The sequence below is a fragment of the Tamandua tetradactyla genome, chromosome 25 (genome assembly GCF_023851605.1).
Source record: "Tamandua tetradactyla isolate mTamTet1 chromosome 25, mTamTet1.pri, whole genome shotgun sequence".
Classification (NCBI taxonomy): Eukaryota; Metazoa; Chordata; class Mammalia; order Pilosa; family Myrmecophagidae; genus Tamandua; species Tamandua tetradactyla.
In genome coordinates, this window is record NC_135351.1 from 45,191,594 (window position 1) to 45,207,540 (window position 15,947).

Genomic DNA, 15,947 nt, shown 5'->3' on the forward strand with positions numbered 1-15,947 from the left:
TCAAAGAACCAACTTTTCAGTTTATTGATTCTTTCTATTGTTTTTTATTATTCTACATTTCATTAATTTTTGCTCTAATCTTTGTTATTTCTCTTCTATTTGCTTTGGGGTTAGTTCGCTGTTCTTTCTCTAGCTCCTCCAGGTGAGCAGTTAAGTCCTTGATTTTTGCTCATTCTTCATTTTTAATTTAGGTATTTAGGGCAATAAATTTCCCTCTCAGCACAGCCTTTGCTACATCCCATAAGTTTGATATGTTGTGTTCTCATTTTCACTCATATCTAGATATTTACCAATTTCTCTAGCAATTTCTTCTCTGACCCACTGCTAATTTAAGAGTGTGTTATTTAATTGCCATATATTTGTCAAAGTTCTTGCTCTTTGGTAGTTATTGATTTCCAGTTTCATTCTGTTGTGAACAGAGAAAGTGCTTTTAATAATTTAAATCTTTTAAAATTTATAAAGACCTTTTTTGTGCCCCAGTATATGTTCTATCCTGGAGAACTTTTCATGAGCACTAGAGAAAAATGTATATTCTGGTGCTTTGGGGTGTAACAATCTATATATGTCTATTAGGCCTAATTCATTTATCAAATCATCTAAATTCTCTATTTCCTTGGTGATCCTCTGTCTGGTTCTTCTATCTACAGAGAAGGGTGGTGTATTGAAGTCTCCCACTATTGTTGAATCGTCTATAGCTCCCTTCAGTTTTGGCAATGTTTGTCTCATGTATTTTAGAACTCCTTGATTGGGAGCATAGACATTTATGATTGTTATTTCTTCTTGGTGAATTTTCATTTTTATTAATATATAGTGTCCTTCCTTGTCTGTTATGATGTCTTTACAATTAAAGTCTATTTTGTCTGCTATTAATTTAGCTATTCCTGCTTTTTTTTTTTTTTTTTTTTAAAGGAAAGACAGAGAGAAGGAAGGAAGGATAGAAGGAAGGAAGGAAGGAAGAAAGGGAAACATCTTTAAACATTTTCTTGTTTTATTGTATTTTGTTTCTTTGTTTTTGTTACATGGGCTGGGGCCGGGAATCGAACCGAGGTCCTCCGGCATAGCAGGCAAGCACTTTGCCCGCTGAGCCACCGCGGCCCGCCCCCTGCTTTCTTTTTTATAGCTTGGATGGAACATCTCTTTCCACCCTTTCGCTTTCAATCTATTTGTGTTCTTGGGTCTAAGATGAGTCTCTTATAAGGAGCGTATAGATGGATCATACTGAACTCATTCTGCCAATCTGTGTCTTTTAATTGGTGAGTTTAGTCCGTTAACATTCAAATTTATTACTGTAAAGGCGTTTCTTGGATCTACCATCTTATCCTTTGGTTTGTATTTGTCAGGGTAGGCAGGGGCATGGGCGTGGCAGTACAGGGCATGGCATGGATTGCTCCCTCTTACCCGTCTCCCTATCTGAGCAACTCTGAGAGCTTAGGGCCTCCGTCTGGAAAGGGGCATGGTAGCCTCTGTGCACTTGCTGGATGGTCTCTATGAGCAGGGAGAGAAGGTTTACTGGTTTCCAGGTTCCTCAAGGAAGCTCTGGGCTTCAGAGCTGGGGGTCTGATACCCCAAGGCAGCTGCAGGGGCTGGCCCCTCCTGGGCATGACCTCTTGTCCCCTCTGGAGGCCTGACTGAGCCCACTCACCCAGTTCTCTCCATCCAATTCCCCTGCTTTTTCATCCAGCACCTCCCTGTATAGTGTAGAAGACCCTCTCACGTCACTTGCACCCTGGAATTGCTGTCTTAGTTGTTTTTCTATCACTTCTCTAGTTGTTCCCCATCTTCCCAGAAGTCTCCTTTGAGTTTTTGATTTGTTCTTTTGACAGGGCCATTTCTTTTTGAATTTTAGTATGCCTTGTGATTTTTTTGCTGATATCTGTTCATCTGATTATCTTGATGGGTCAACTCTAAAAATCAATTTTTCTCTCTTGTCTAGGGTTTGGTTGCTGCCTGGGTTTTAATTACAGCACTGCTTTGACAATTGTGTCATCCATATTTCTCCGTCAAAACAAGGCTGGGTTCCATGTTGGGGTGTAGACCAGCTCCAGTGGGCCTGGGACAGGGTCTAGGAAGCTCTGAAAATCCCTGCAGCTCCCTTACAGGGCCGAGTTCCCGTACAGGGGTGCAGACCAGCTCCAGTGGGCCTGGGACAGGGTCTGGGGGTTCTGAAAAGCCCTGCAGCTCCCTTTACTCTCTGCCTGCCCCGTAGATGGCACTGGCCAGTGACTTAGGGTCCTCAGAAGCTGTCCGCCTCCCAGGGCCCAGGCTGCATGTGTCCAGGTGGGGCTGAAACTGGGGGTTTCTGTGCCCTCACTTTGCTCAGTGTGGGGCCGCCCCCCACTTTTCTTCAGCAAAGGACTCCCCCAGCTGCCCTAGTCTGCAGTTGTCCCCCAGGCAAGGACTGGGCCTCCTGCTGCTGTGTCCCTCAAGGGTGGGAGACAGGCGGGCACCCGGACCCAGGGCTGGAAACAGTCTCTGCCCACCTTTTCTCAGATTCTTTGCCCCTCACTGGCCTGGGCCTTGAGCTGGCTGCCCTGTCTCCCAGGCCCCAAACAGTGGATGTGGGCAGTCTCTGCCTGGCTGCTTGCTGATTTTAGGGAAGAGTTTGGGTTCCTTTCTTTTTCCTCCACTGTGTAAAATTGCCCTATGCTTCCCATTGCATTCCCCCCTCCCCCACAGCTTGGGCCCCTGTGGGCTGGGGTCTCTGGATAAGGGGGGTCTGTCTCACTGCTGTGGGACATTACAGTCTGCGGCCGCAGTGGGGGGTGGGACGGGTCCCGGCCGCTGCGGTGCTGCGGGGTGGCGGGGGGCAAGTGAGGGGAGGGGAGAGGGCTGGCTGGTCCAGGGTGGAAGTTCCCTATCTGATTCCTTCTCTCTCCTAATTCGGTATTTGCGGGATCCTTCTGCAGTTCACACTTCCGCCAGACTTCTGCACAAATGAGAATCGTCCTTTCGTTCACTTGGTCTCTGGGGAGAGATTTCCAGTAGCTTTTGTCATTAGTTTTTAATTTCATTTAAAGTTATACATTTTCCTCTTACCACTGCTTTAATTGCATCCAATACATTCTAGTATATTGTGTTTTAATCATCATTCAGTTAAACAATTCTAATCACTCTTGTGATTTATTATGGGTTATTTATAACTGTAAGGCTTGATTCCAAATATTTTGGGATTCTCCAGCTTTTTTGCTATTGACAGTTAATTTAATTCTGCTATAGTTAGAGAACATTATCTGTATGATTTAAATCATTTGAATTTTACTGAGACTTGTTCTGTGACTTATGAGTGGTTTATCTCAGTGAATATTTCATGAGCACTGAAATATATGCATTTTCTGCATTTGATTTATTGTTCTGTAAATGCCTGATAAATATAGTTCATATAGCTTGTCAAGTTTTATACAACTTGCTTTTCATCTATTTGTTCTATTAGTTACTGAGAGAGGAATATTAAAAATCCAACTATATTTGTGAATTTGTATATTTTCCCCTAGTTCTGTCAATTTTTTACTGCACCTCCCCCGGTAGGTGTTATTAGGATTGTTATATGAGCTTGATGGATGGAAAATTTTATAATCATCTTTGGAAATACTCTTTGTTCTGAGGTTTGCTTTGATATGTATATAATACCAGCTTTCCTCTGTTTTTCATTTGCGTGGTGTGTATATCTTCCATTCTATCTTCAACCTATTTTACTGTTCATAAGTAAAGTGCATTTGTATAGGCAACTTATAGTTGTATCTTGCTCTTTATCAAAATGAACATCATTTTCTATTAATTGGGGTGCTTTGTCCTTATAATATCTAATGCAATTGTTGTTATGGTTTAATTTAACTATACTATCTTGGTATTTCTTCCTCCTGAACACCTGTATTATTTGAATCTTGTTTCCTCCTTCTTTTGGATTACATTTTTTTGATATTTTATTTTATCTCCTCTACTGGCCTTCTGTTCCAAGCAATTTTTCTTGGGATTATAATGTCCACCTTCTATTTGTCCAGTCTACCTTGGTTTAGTTTTATACAAATGTCTGTCTACTCTTAGGGCCTTAGGACACTATTTGCCCACACCTTATTCTGTGTGTTATTTTTTCCATATAATTAAGTCATATAATTAATGTATCTTACAACTCTCCCCCCAAAAATTGTCACTATATTTGTTTCATCAGCCAGTTGTCTTTTAAGGAAGGTACCTACATACTTGTCATATCTAGAACTCTTTATTCTCTTTATAGAGCCAAGTAGTTTTATCATGTCCCTTTCTCAACCTGAAAAAGTTCATTTAACATTCTTTTTGTAGCTCAGGTTTTTGGTTATAAGTTCCCTCAGCTTTTACTTATCTAAAAATATCTAGTCCCCTTCGTGTTTTAAAGGGTAGTTTTCGGGCTGCGGAGTTCTAGGTGACGCCCCACCTTCATCCCTTGCCTCTGACTTGCATCTGAGGATGTGGCCACAGCCTACTTACTGTCCCCCAGTATGTGAGGTGTCTCTTTTGTCTGGATGATTTTAAGATTTGCCTTTCTCTTTGGTTTTCAGAAATTTTATGGGCTTAGGTATGGTTTTCTTTGTATTTATCCTGGTAGGATTTTGTTGAGCTTCTTGGTATTTTTGTCAAATTTGTAATTTTCCATAGGTGTGGGGAAGCCCTTCTCCTTAGATGTGTCTTTGGCCAAATGCCCAGGGTCTCCAGGGAGCCCTGCCCCATGTCCATCAGAACCCCAGAGCCGGCCAGTGGCACCACGCCCAAGCCCGCTCAGCTCATGTATCCTCAGTGGCAGTTTTCTGTCGCCCTCATGGAGTTGGTCCGTGCATTTCCAGGTCAGAATTCAGTAGAGATGAAAGTGGATGCTTCTTTAGACTGATGGAACTCTATCTCCTTATAGCTGCCTCTTGGTATTAACCTGCCTTGCAAATTCCAGCACCTGCTCCCGCAACTCCGAATTTCACCTCTTCCACCCAGCCAGATTCCTGCTCTGACTGGGCTCCATCCCCAGTGCTGAGAGTGGGTGAGGCCGTGGAAGAGGCCAGGTGCTGTGCAGTGCTTCGCCTGGCTCCCCTCTCCGTGGCCATGGCCAGGGCCACTGAGGCACTACGTGGCACGTCTGATCTGCGCTTGCATCTGTTGTTCCCACCAGAACTGGTGCCTTGACACCTGCCAGTGGGTCTGGAGCCTGAATGGGCGCTTTGCTCATGTGGTCTCAAGAAGTCTTCTGCCCGCTTGCTGCTGTGGGGTGAGAAAGCTCACGCTGTGCCACGGCCTGGGTTTCTTTGTGGTCTTCCTGGGAAAATGGCATGTCCCTTGGCATGCACAGATTATCTCCAATCCAGGGATGTAGCAAACTAAGACGTGAACACTTTCTACTTAGTAGATTGTAGCTCGTTCATCTTAAGTTTACCCATGACTGCTTTTGCATTTTTATTCATGTATGCATTTTGAATACCAGCCTCACCCATCTTTTCTTGCCTTTGGTGTAATCACTTTATATAAGAGAGCTGCTTTTTTTGGCTACAGGCATTTTACTGTCTAGGTAAGGTGACTCATGTTTCTAAATGAAACTCAAAAATTATTTTTGGAAACTTTGGGAGAATGACCCCTGATCAGTAGTGTTTTTTCCATATGCTTTTTGATTTTTTATTTCTTTTAAACCTAACTTCTGTGATTGCTTACTTCATCATAAACCAAATTCCCAGCCTCTCCCGGGCGAGTTCAGCAGGAAGAGGGCTACGCAGGCATGAAGGGTGGATTCAGCCTCAGCTGCAGCTCCGCCCTGTCTGGTTGTGAGATGTTTACCACATTACTCAACGCGCTCCGCCTCAGCGTCCACGCCCTCAGCAGACAGCTTGGCCTCCATGTGCTCTAATGTCCCCTGCAACGCTCAGATCCTGTGTTGGATGGTAAAGGCACCTGAAATGTGTTTTTTCCCAACTTAGCTAGCTCTGGCTTCTAAGGGAATTATGGTTGTTAAGAATGGCCTTCTACTATGCAAAGGACAACGTGATAAGGCTAAAAGCCAGTTGGAAAACTTCAAAGTGCTTCAACAATATAATCTTATCTGATAATTGTTATGACTTCAGGGGCAAGGAGCCTGCCTTATTCACTTTTCTACATGCCTTGTGGTCCCTTATAAGTGATAGAACCTGAACACTGTCATGTTTTCATGATTTCTATATTTCTGATAAAGGAGTGGAGAATGAAAGCTGAAATCCTTCCATGTGACAAAATAAATGCAGCTTTGCTCTTTTCGACATGGGGCCTTTCCTGGGGCTCTGCCCAGCCCTCCATCACGTCCACCTGGGCTCCAAGTGCTCGAGCACCCTGGGCCCTGCACCACCATGAATGGTTACACATGGAGGGCATGCATGCTTGTGTGCAGGTGTGCGTGTGAGTTGCGTGCAGCTGAGTTAGGTTGATGGTTACACAGCGGAGGCCACACATCCGTGCAGGTGTGAGTGTGTACTGCGTGGGGCTGCGTTAGGTCGATGGGTACACAGTGGAGGGCACACTTCCGTGCAGGTGTGCATATGGGCTGCTTGGAGCTGTGTTAGGATGATGGGTACACAGTGGAAGGCATGTGTCCGTGCAGGCGTGCATGTGGGCTGCATGGAGCTGTGTTAGGTCAATGGTTACACAGTGGAGGTCATGCTTTCATGCAGGTGTGCATGTGGGCTGCTTGGAGCTGTGTTAGGTTGATGGTTACACATGGAGGGCACACATCCATGCAGGTGTGTGTGTGTGGGCTGCGTGGAGCTGTGTTAGGTTGATGGTTACACGTGGAGGGCACACGTCCGTGCAGGTGTGTGTGTGTGGGCTGCGTGGAGCTGTGTTAGGTTGATGGTTACACATGGAGGGCACACATCCATGCAGGTGTGTGTGTGTGGGCTGCGTGGAGCTGTGTTAGGTTGATGGTTACACGTGGAGGGCACACGTCCGTGCAGGTGTGTGTGTGTGGGCTGCTTGGAGCTGTGTAAGGTTGATGGTTACACATGGAGGGCACACATCCATGCAGGTGTGTGTGTGTGGGCTGCGTGGAGCTGTGTTAGGTTGATGGTTACACGTGGAGGGCACACGTCCATGCAGGTGTACATGTGGGCTGCGTGGAGCTGTGTTAGGTTGATGGTTACACATGGAGGGCACACGTCCATGCAGGTGTGTGTGTGTGGGCTGCGTGGAGCTGTGTTAGGTTGATGGTTACACATGGAGGGCACACGTCCGTGCAGGTGTGTGTGAATGGGTTGCATGGAGCTGTGTTAGGTCGATTGTTACACGTGGAGGGCACATGTCCATGCAGGCTGCATGGAGCTGTGTTAGGATGGTGGTTACACAGTGGAGGGCATGCTTTCGTGCAGGCGTGCATGTGGGCTGCTTCGAGCTGTGTTAGGTTGATGGGTAGAGACACAATCTGCCTAGGCGGAGCTTGATTTCCCGTGGGGCGGACGTACTGGACAGCCTGTAGGTGCCATTCCAGTGCACAGGGAGCTGGGGACTCATGGACCAGACACCAGATCGCAAAGAACCTGAGTCTCATTCAAGATTGGCGTGAAGGACACTGTCGGTGCAGACTTCTCTCTGTGTCCCACCAGACCAGCCTCCTTCCCGGGCCTCTGCACGGGCTGTGCCCTGTGACAGGAATGGTTCTCCTTTGTCCCACTGGCTGGCTCCGTCCCGTGACCAAAACTTCCACTTCAATATCGCCTTCTTCATGACCTCGGTGTCTTTCTTACTTCAAATGATCTCCCTGCCCCACCATGTAATTTGCCTAATATTTTACTTTTAGCTACTCACCCCTAACCAAATTTGATGCAATTAGTCATGTGTTTCCTTGTTTATCATTGTTGCTACAAATAGTGATCATTTCTGTCTTCCTAGAACCTAGAACATGCCTGGCTCATGGAAGCCAGACCAAGAAATGTTGGCTGAATGAAGAAAAGTGAAAATGACGACTTCTCCCTCTGTTTTCCCCACCGAGGATGGGGCAGTTATTACACGAAAAACATTTTTACTCTTAATATTTCATGTTTATTAATTCAGGAAATGTTTGAGCCAAGTCCTATTGTGGGCTAGAGCTTATAATATGTAAACAGGAACATTTTTAAGTTTTTAAAAAAACATTGTTTGCATAGAGGGTCAATAAGCTATTAACTAGATGGACTTAACTATGTAACAGACATACAGGAAATGTTAGGTCTCAAAATGAGTGGTGTGTAATGCAGGTATAAATACACAAAAATGACCCAGCCTAATGTGCTGTGGCAGTTAGGTTGCTGCGAAGGTGTGTTCGCTCACTTCCGGGTCCCTCCCCGGAAAGGCGCGTGCTTCCCTGTCCTTGTGCCAGTCCCCACCGTGCTGCTGGCTTTGACCAATGGAATATCAGCAGAACTGCCCTGGAAGGGGTCTGGGCTGCTGCAGTGGGTGGCTGGTGCTCTTCGCTGGTGCATCACCTCGTCAGGGCAGTTTGAGGTGCAGGAGAAGACCCTACCCCTGGGCAGCCACCCAACACCAAGCAGAGCCTCCAGCAGAGCCAGCCTGGATCAGCCGGCATGGTCGCGAGGACGAGCCGCTGCTGCTGCAAACCGCAGATCAGGGGGTTCTTACAAGTGGTAACACACACCTACCAGAACATACAATCAAAGAAACACAAGCCCCAAGTGGTGAAGGAGGCTCAGTGCACATGTGACCCTTGATTGTATGCCATGGATGGAGGTGAACTCGCAAAGCATCCTGTGTGCCCATGAGCTAGAAAGGTGTGGCGGAGCGGGCTCGCGTGGGCAGGGCCTCACACACGGTGCCTGACATGTGGCGCGAAGTCAGCACAGCGTGCTGGAGGCCTGGTTTGGGTTGGACGGTGTATTCCTTTCCTGTGTGAACCAAGAGAAGAGCCTTTCCTGCTCTACCAAGCATTCACTATGGCCGAAAGGATGCCTACTGGGCATGCGCCCTGCAGCCTCGGTCTCAGGCCCAGCTCCCATTTATTCCTCTGCCAAGTAGGGGACTGACATTCTTATAAAATCACCCATTTTATAGGTGAGAACCCACGGGCACAGATTACTTACGTAATTTTCCAAGTTTGGAGAGCTGGTATGGGGCAGAGCTGAGATTCCACCCCCCCGGCGGCATTGCTGGATTCCCGGCTTAAGAGTCCTCTATGACTCGTATTCGTTACAGAAACATCTGGCTTCTCAGCATTATTCCTTTTAAAAGTTCCAGATAGCACAAAACTGAATTCATGTGCTGCATTTTTGGCAATTTGAGGTTTGCCAAGCATGGTGGTCTATGTCCGTCCCGCCCACTGGTGTCATGGCCCACCTGCTGGCCTCTGCCCGCCGAAGCCCAGCTCCCAGGTGGGGGGCTCGGGGCTCAGGGCCCCGGGGTGGGGGCAAGGCAGGACCGAGCCCCCAGCTGCTCACCTAAGCCCACCTTTATAGCCGGTAGTAATGTCAATATGGGAAGGTGCCAATTTACTAACGAGTGAGAAATGGCATCTTTGAAGTCACTTTTAGAAAGAAAGAAAACTGTGTTCCAAGCCCATTTTTTCTTTACTGGAAAACTACTGCTTGTTTTATGTGTGACGTACCCAGTGAAGAGAGTAGCTGCGCATGGTCAAGTGTTCTCTGTCCTGGCTCTGAAATGACAGTGGGTGCGTTGTTATAACAGTAAGAAGAGACAGTTTTAAAATCAACTGCTGTGAATTTTTGGATGTGGAGACATTGGGAATCTTGGCTTCAGCATTCTTGCTTCTCAGAGACTGAAGGGTAAGTTCCTTGGCTTAAACTACGACATTTAACGAATGATTCCTCCTGCCCAGCCCCTCAGCCAAAGAGAACAAAATCATTCGTTCATGACATCCCCTTCAGACGATGCTCTTCAATTCCTACATGTGAGCACAGCATTTTGAAACGAGATAGGACTTTAATACCACCCAGACAAATGGCAGATTCTTGAGTTTCCCTGTTGGGGAATGTGCCATGGCAGCAGTACACCCAACCTCACGCCGACACCCTGACTTGGCTGTTTCAAACTCAATATGTCCCAGACGAAACTCTTGGTCCCCCCTCCCTCCTTCACTTCCCGCCCCTGTTGATATATAGGAGAGTCATCCTTTGTGTCCCTCGGGCCATCGCCGCGTCCCACTGAGTCTGACAGCAAACCTCGCTGATGCCCCCCCTCCCCCCAGTGCGTCCATGGTCACAGGACGAGCCCAGGCCCCACTGTCATCTGTGCAGACAGGCCTAGCAGCCTCTGGCTTCGTTTCCCAGTTCTGCTCCTGCTGGCTTCAGTGCGTTTCCACAAAAGTCGGGCTGCATCTTTTATTTTCTTTAATGTCAGTCGGAACTTTACTCCCTTCTGTAAAGTCCTTCTGTAGCTTCCAGATATACCTAGAAAGAGCTGCAGCCCCTGCAGCGTCCTGCCTCCTCACCTTGTGCTCCTGGTTTATCCCTGGGACCTTCGATTCCTTGATAAGTCCCCCCGTTCCCACTGCAAGTTGTCATGAGAACGAAATGAAACCCTGCGTGGAAAGCATGTAGGGCAGTGCCCAGCAGGCATCTCCTGTGGGCACAGAGCTGGCCATTTCTACCCTGCTGCTCTTGTGTGCTCCTCAGCTGAAATCCAGGGGTGGGGGGTGGGGGCTGTGTCTGTCTTGTTCACTGGCTCGTAGCACAGCACCTGGAAGGTCTGGAATGCACAGTTTGTGATTTTGAATATATTTTGAGATATATGTTTAGAGAGTTATAGTGCATAAGTTATTTTGGGGACTGAGTTGAAACTGAGCCCCCATCTAAAGGTTCATCCTCCTATAAGTTTAGGATGACCAAACTAAATATCACCTGTATTTACCACGATCACCTTTTGAAATACTGTCACACTGAATCAGCACTGAGTGCAGTATAAGGCTCTTATAAGAGCATTGAGTTAAAAATATTTTAGACCCCCCAAATTCTACAGATCCTAATAATTTTTAAAAGTCATCATTGCTATCCAATCATATAACAACTAAGCATTTTAAATTTCCCCCATATTTCCAAAGGTTGTCTGTCCAAAGAAAACTCAATATTTAAAACAGGTACGAAATAGAACAAAAAGCTACATGAGGCTGCATCTTCTGTTTTATCAAATGATATTTTGCTTTAAAAAGGTTTTTCCTTTAAGTAGCTTGTAATTTTAAAGTAGCATCGTCTACTATATTGTTTTTTAACTTAATAGTTTTATATAATTTTAGGTCTATAATATAAATCAAAGTACTCCTGCTTTATTAATATCTTCAAGGAATAAAATGAATCACTAGAACCTTTTAAAGAATAAATTCTTCAGACATTGCCAATATGTCAGCGGAGAAATTTTCCTTCGTTTTGAATGTAGTGTCAGAAAGGACTTTGTATTTAGATTTGGGGAGGAAACTGAATGATTAGAAAGCTAAGTTGCATACAATGTTTTGCTATAAGAGACTTGAAAATCAGCTTTTTTTTTTGAATGCTGTATGGTGAGGTCACACTTATTTCTTTTTCCATGTGAGTGTCCCATCATGGTATGGCAGCACCATTATTTGAATTTTTGTTTGTTTTCTTTCTTTCTTTGCTTGTCTGTTTCTTGGGAAGTGCATGGGCTGGGAGTCTAACCCCAGTCCCCTGCATGGCAGGCGAGATTTCTACCACTGAACTACCGTCGTACCCCTGAAGATTGGCTTTTAAAACCTGACCCAACTGGCCCTGGTGACAAAGGGCACAGGCGGCGGCAGGTCCCGGCCAGATGCCCTGCTCTGCCCAGGGGCTCAAGGCTGGCAGCACAGGGTGTAGATTTTGCACGAAACAGTAACAACTTCAAGTGCAACAATGTTAAAGGCCAGGCATGCTCTCCCTCCAGGGGAAAAATAATGAAACCACATGTGTTAGCAGTGTAGAGACGCTAAATGAAATGGTGAGATGAGCAGTTATTCTCTAACTTTGATTAGTGCAGTCGAGCCAATAATTTGACTCAAAAGAAAAAAAATACAGCTTTAGAAGGAAATTTTTGCTCAAATAATCAAGATAATAGCTTCAATTTTTATATGAAGCCCTTGACTGTGGTCAGGAAATAATTTATTTTCAACTGAAAGAGGCATTTTCTGTGTTAATATGGGTTTTGAGACGTTCCCGAATTTTGCCTTGGAGCTAAGACAAAACAAGGTTTGGACAACCCCCGGCTTGTTCTGCTGGGGACTTGCACCTCTTACACTGCATCAGGGCCCATTTTGGTCTGCCTCCCCTGCCTTTCCTTTATGTTGCATCAGTCACCTGCTTAGGCTTTTATTTACCATGTAAAGGAGGCTCTTAAGGTGCAGCGTCTTACTGTGTAAACTGGGCCGACTCACCCATCGAGCCGTTTCTATCTGTGTAGGCTGCAGCGCTCTCTCTCCTCTAACCACCTCCGGTACCGCCACCAGGGCTAGCTCTAAACCGGGTTTCAGCACGTCGCTCTCCGTCGCCGAAACCTCCCCTCTGCGTGCAGCCTGCAGGGCGGGCTGCTGTGCTCGGCGCTCCAGGCCTTCGCGGTGGGGGCCAGCCCTGCTTACGTTCACCTTCAAATCTCAGCCTTACACCCTCTCCCGGGACTCACCGGCCCTGAGGGCACGCCTCCCCCTCACTCAGCCCGCGGGGTGCCCCATCCCCTCGCCCCGAGTCGCGCGCCCCCCATGCTGTCTGCCTCCACTGCTCAGAGACCCGCCTCAGCGGTACCTCCTCTTGCTGGGTCTCTGTGGAAGGCCACGATGTCCACATTACAATCCCCGGGACCTGATAACGAATGGTCTTACCTGGAGAAGAGGGCTTTGCACATACGCTTAAGGGAAGGACCTTGGATGGTGAAATTATCCTTGGCTGTCTGCGTGGGCTGAGTAAGGGACTTATAAAAGGGAGAGTGAGAGAGGGAGGTGTGAAGACAAAACCGTGGTCACGGGTGTGCCTTGATGCTTTGGATGTGACAAGCCCACGGACCAGGGAGGCAGGAGGCCACGGGGAGCTGTAAGTAGCCAGGGGCAGGTTCTTCCCTGTAGCCTCTAGAAGTAGCGTAGCCCACAATGCCTTCTTTTCAACCCAATGAGACCCATGGCAGATTCATGGCCTCTGGAAGGGTGAGGTGATACAATAGTAAACAGTTTGTACTGTGTTAAGCCACCAAGTTCATGATAATGTCCTGGCACTCATGGGAAACAAATACAGGTTTTGCTATCTGGAAGTAGGATGCTGCCATAGTGGATACCCCAAAATGTTGAATGCGGGGAGAATTTTAATAATCATGATTTAAAAAAGCCTCATTTGCCTTGAAGACACTTAGAAATACGGATGTTACCGAGTCTGCTGTTGACATCTCAGAAGGAAGAGAGGAGAGTGGTGGTTAAAGCCGTCTCAGAGAATTCCTAAGTTGTCCTGGGCAGGCAGTTGACAGAGATGTGAGCAGTGAAGGCTGTGTATGGACACAAGAAACATGTTATTGAAAGCTGGAGGGATGGAGAATCTTGTCACAAAATGACAGAAAGCTAAGCACAATTGTTCCCTGCAGTTAGGTGGAAAGCAAACTTTGAAATGACGAACTTGGATATTTGCAGAGACTTCAAGCAAACGTTGAAGGTGAGGCCAGGTTCCATTCTGCTACTTAGAGTCAGAACTGAAAGGGAGGCGGTGGATTGGACGAAGAGCTGTTAGGCAAAAATGAATGATTCGGAAACTTCTCAGCCTATCCATATCGCAAAAGATGCTAAAATCAGAGATTCATTGTCAAGAAAGCATGCCCCGGAGAGAAAGGCAGGGTGAGCGTGGACATGCTGCAGCCAGGGCCTGGAAAGGGTCACAAGGACCCAGGCACGCGTGTCCTGTCAGAGCTCTTTGAGGAGTCAGACACGCGGGTCAGGACCCTCCTGTCGTCTCAGCAGAGGCAGGGACAGAAATGGGATTATCTGAGAAAGATCTGGAGAGAAGCCCCTTGTCTAATGGAGCAAAATCCATCCGCATGAGTAGGAGACGCCCCGTTTATCCCGGGAGAAACACCAGCTGCTGTGACTGGAAGGGACAGAGAGGATGAAAGGAAAGAAGGCGTGCAGACTGCCCAAATTCTCAGACAGGAAACGGGCTATCGACTGCTCAGCTGCAGACAGGTGCTTCCCTCTTGAAGGAGGAAGACTGCGTCTGAGGGTGGAGCCTCTTTCCCTAGACACTAAAGTCTCCAGCCACAGAGGATTATTCTCAGGCCTTTATTATTTTGTTGCTGTTTTCAAAGAACCACCTTTTAGCTTGGATGATCATATCTATTTTATCTGTTCCCAATTTCATTAGTTTTTGCCATTTTGTATGTTTCTTCATTAGTTTATTGCATCTCAAGTTGGTCATTTAGTTCATTTATTTTCAGTTTTCCTCTTTTCTAATATAACCATTTCTGACAAAAAATGTACTTAAAACTCCTCTGGATGCTTCCCTCAATTTTAATATCTAGCATTTTTCTTTACATAAAGTTAACAGTATTACAAATTTCGTTGTGATTTTTCTTTGTACCATAATTTACTTAGAAATTTAAGTTTTTAATTTCCAAATACTTGGAAATGGGGTTGGTTATAAAATTTTAAATTTCTTATTTAATTTATGGTGGTCAGCGTATATGGTCTGTATGATGTCATTTTTTGAAATGTGGTGAGGCTTGCTTTATTGCCTAGGAGAAGTTTAATTTTCTAAAATTCCCATGTGTGCCATAGAAGCTTGCTGTATCTGCTTCCTAGGCCTTCTGTAACAAAGGACCACAAACGGTGGCTTAAAACAAATTTGGTGACTTCCCTCAGAGTTCTGGAGGCCAGAAGTCTGAAATCAAAGTGCTGGCAGGGCCGTGCCCTCAGGAAGATTCTGGAGGAGGAGATCTCACTGCCCCTTCTCTTCTGGAGTTGGCTGGTCCTCCTGGGCGTTCCTTGGCCCTCTGACCCTGCCTCCCTCTTCACCTGGCGTTCTCCCCTGTGTGTGTCCATGTGTCCCTCTTCTAAAAAGGACACCAGTCATTGGTTAGGGCCCACCCTGCTTGGGGATGGCCCCTTCCTAACTTGATTCCATCTGCAGGGACCCCACATCCAGGGGAGGTCCCATCACAGGACCAGGGAGAGGATCTGAACGTGCCCTTTGGGGGATGTAGTTCAACTCATGACATGTGCCCTGTCCCTCTGCTGCGTACAGAGCCTACATATGTCCAGAAGACGATGCATGCTGATTGTGTTCCAATTTCCACATCCCTACTGAATTTCCCCAGTGTGATCATACATAAACAAGAGTTAGGCTCCGAGAAAGACTGAGACTGGGAAGGTGGGTTTATATCAGCATTATTTTATAGTTTGACACTGTGTTATTTTGTGTGTACTTTTAGAGTGATTATGTCTTCAGATATAATGACTATCTTTGTTTCTGGCAATGAATTCTGCCTGAAAGTAAATTGGATCTTACATTAATGTAGCAATCTCTGGCTTGTTTTGGTTAGTATTTGGTCTATCTCTTTTGCAATCTTTTTTTTACAATATACTCCTGTTTTAGGTGGATGGTTATGAACAAAATGTATCTATGAATTTTGTTTGTTAACAAAATGTATCTATGAATTTTATTTGTTTTTAGCTTTTACAATCTTTGTCCTTTTTGTCTGTTGAATTTAAGTGTAATTCCTGATAAATTTGGAACTTGTGCCATCATCTTATTTTGTGCTTGCTATTTGCCCTACCTTTTCAGTTCTTTTATCCCCCACTTTCCTATCTTCTGTTGGATTGTTTATGAAGTGTTTTTTATTTTCAAGAATATTTTTTCTACCATTTTTATGGGAATAGGATGTCTGACTTCTTTCCTTGGGGATTTCTAATGGCATCAAGTTAGGTGTAAAAAAACAGTTTTAGAACAGTTTGTTCTTTTAAAGGAAAACTTAATCCATTTTTGAATTTTATGTTAGTATTGTGGAGTGTGTAT

At 45.8% G+C, this 15,947-nt stretch overlaps 1 protein-coding gene across 1 annotated transcript in view; it reads left to right on the forward strand.

The window, feature by feature from the left end:
- GRM1 (glutamate metabotropic receptor 1) overlaps positions 1–15,947 on the forward strand; it is a 214,618-nt gene that overhangs the window by 88,953 nt on the left and 109,718 nt on the right. The window lies entirely within an intron of this gene.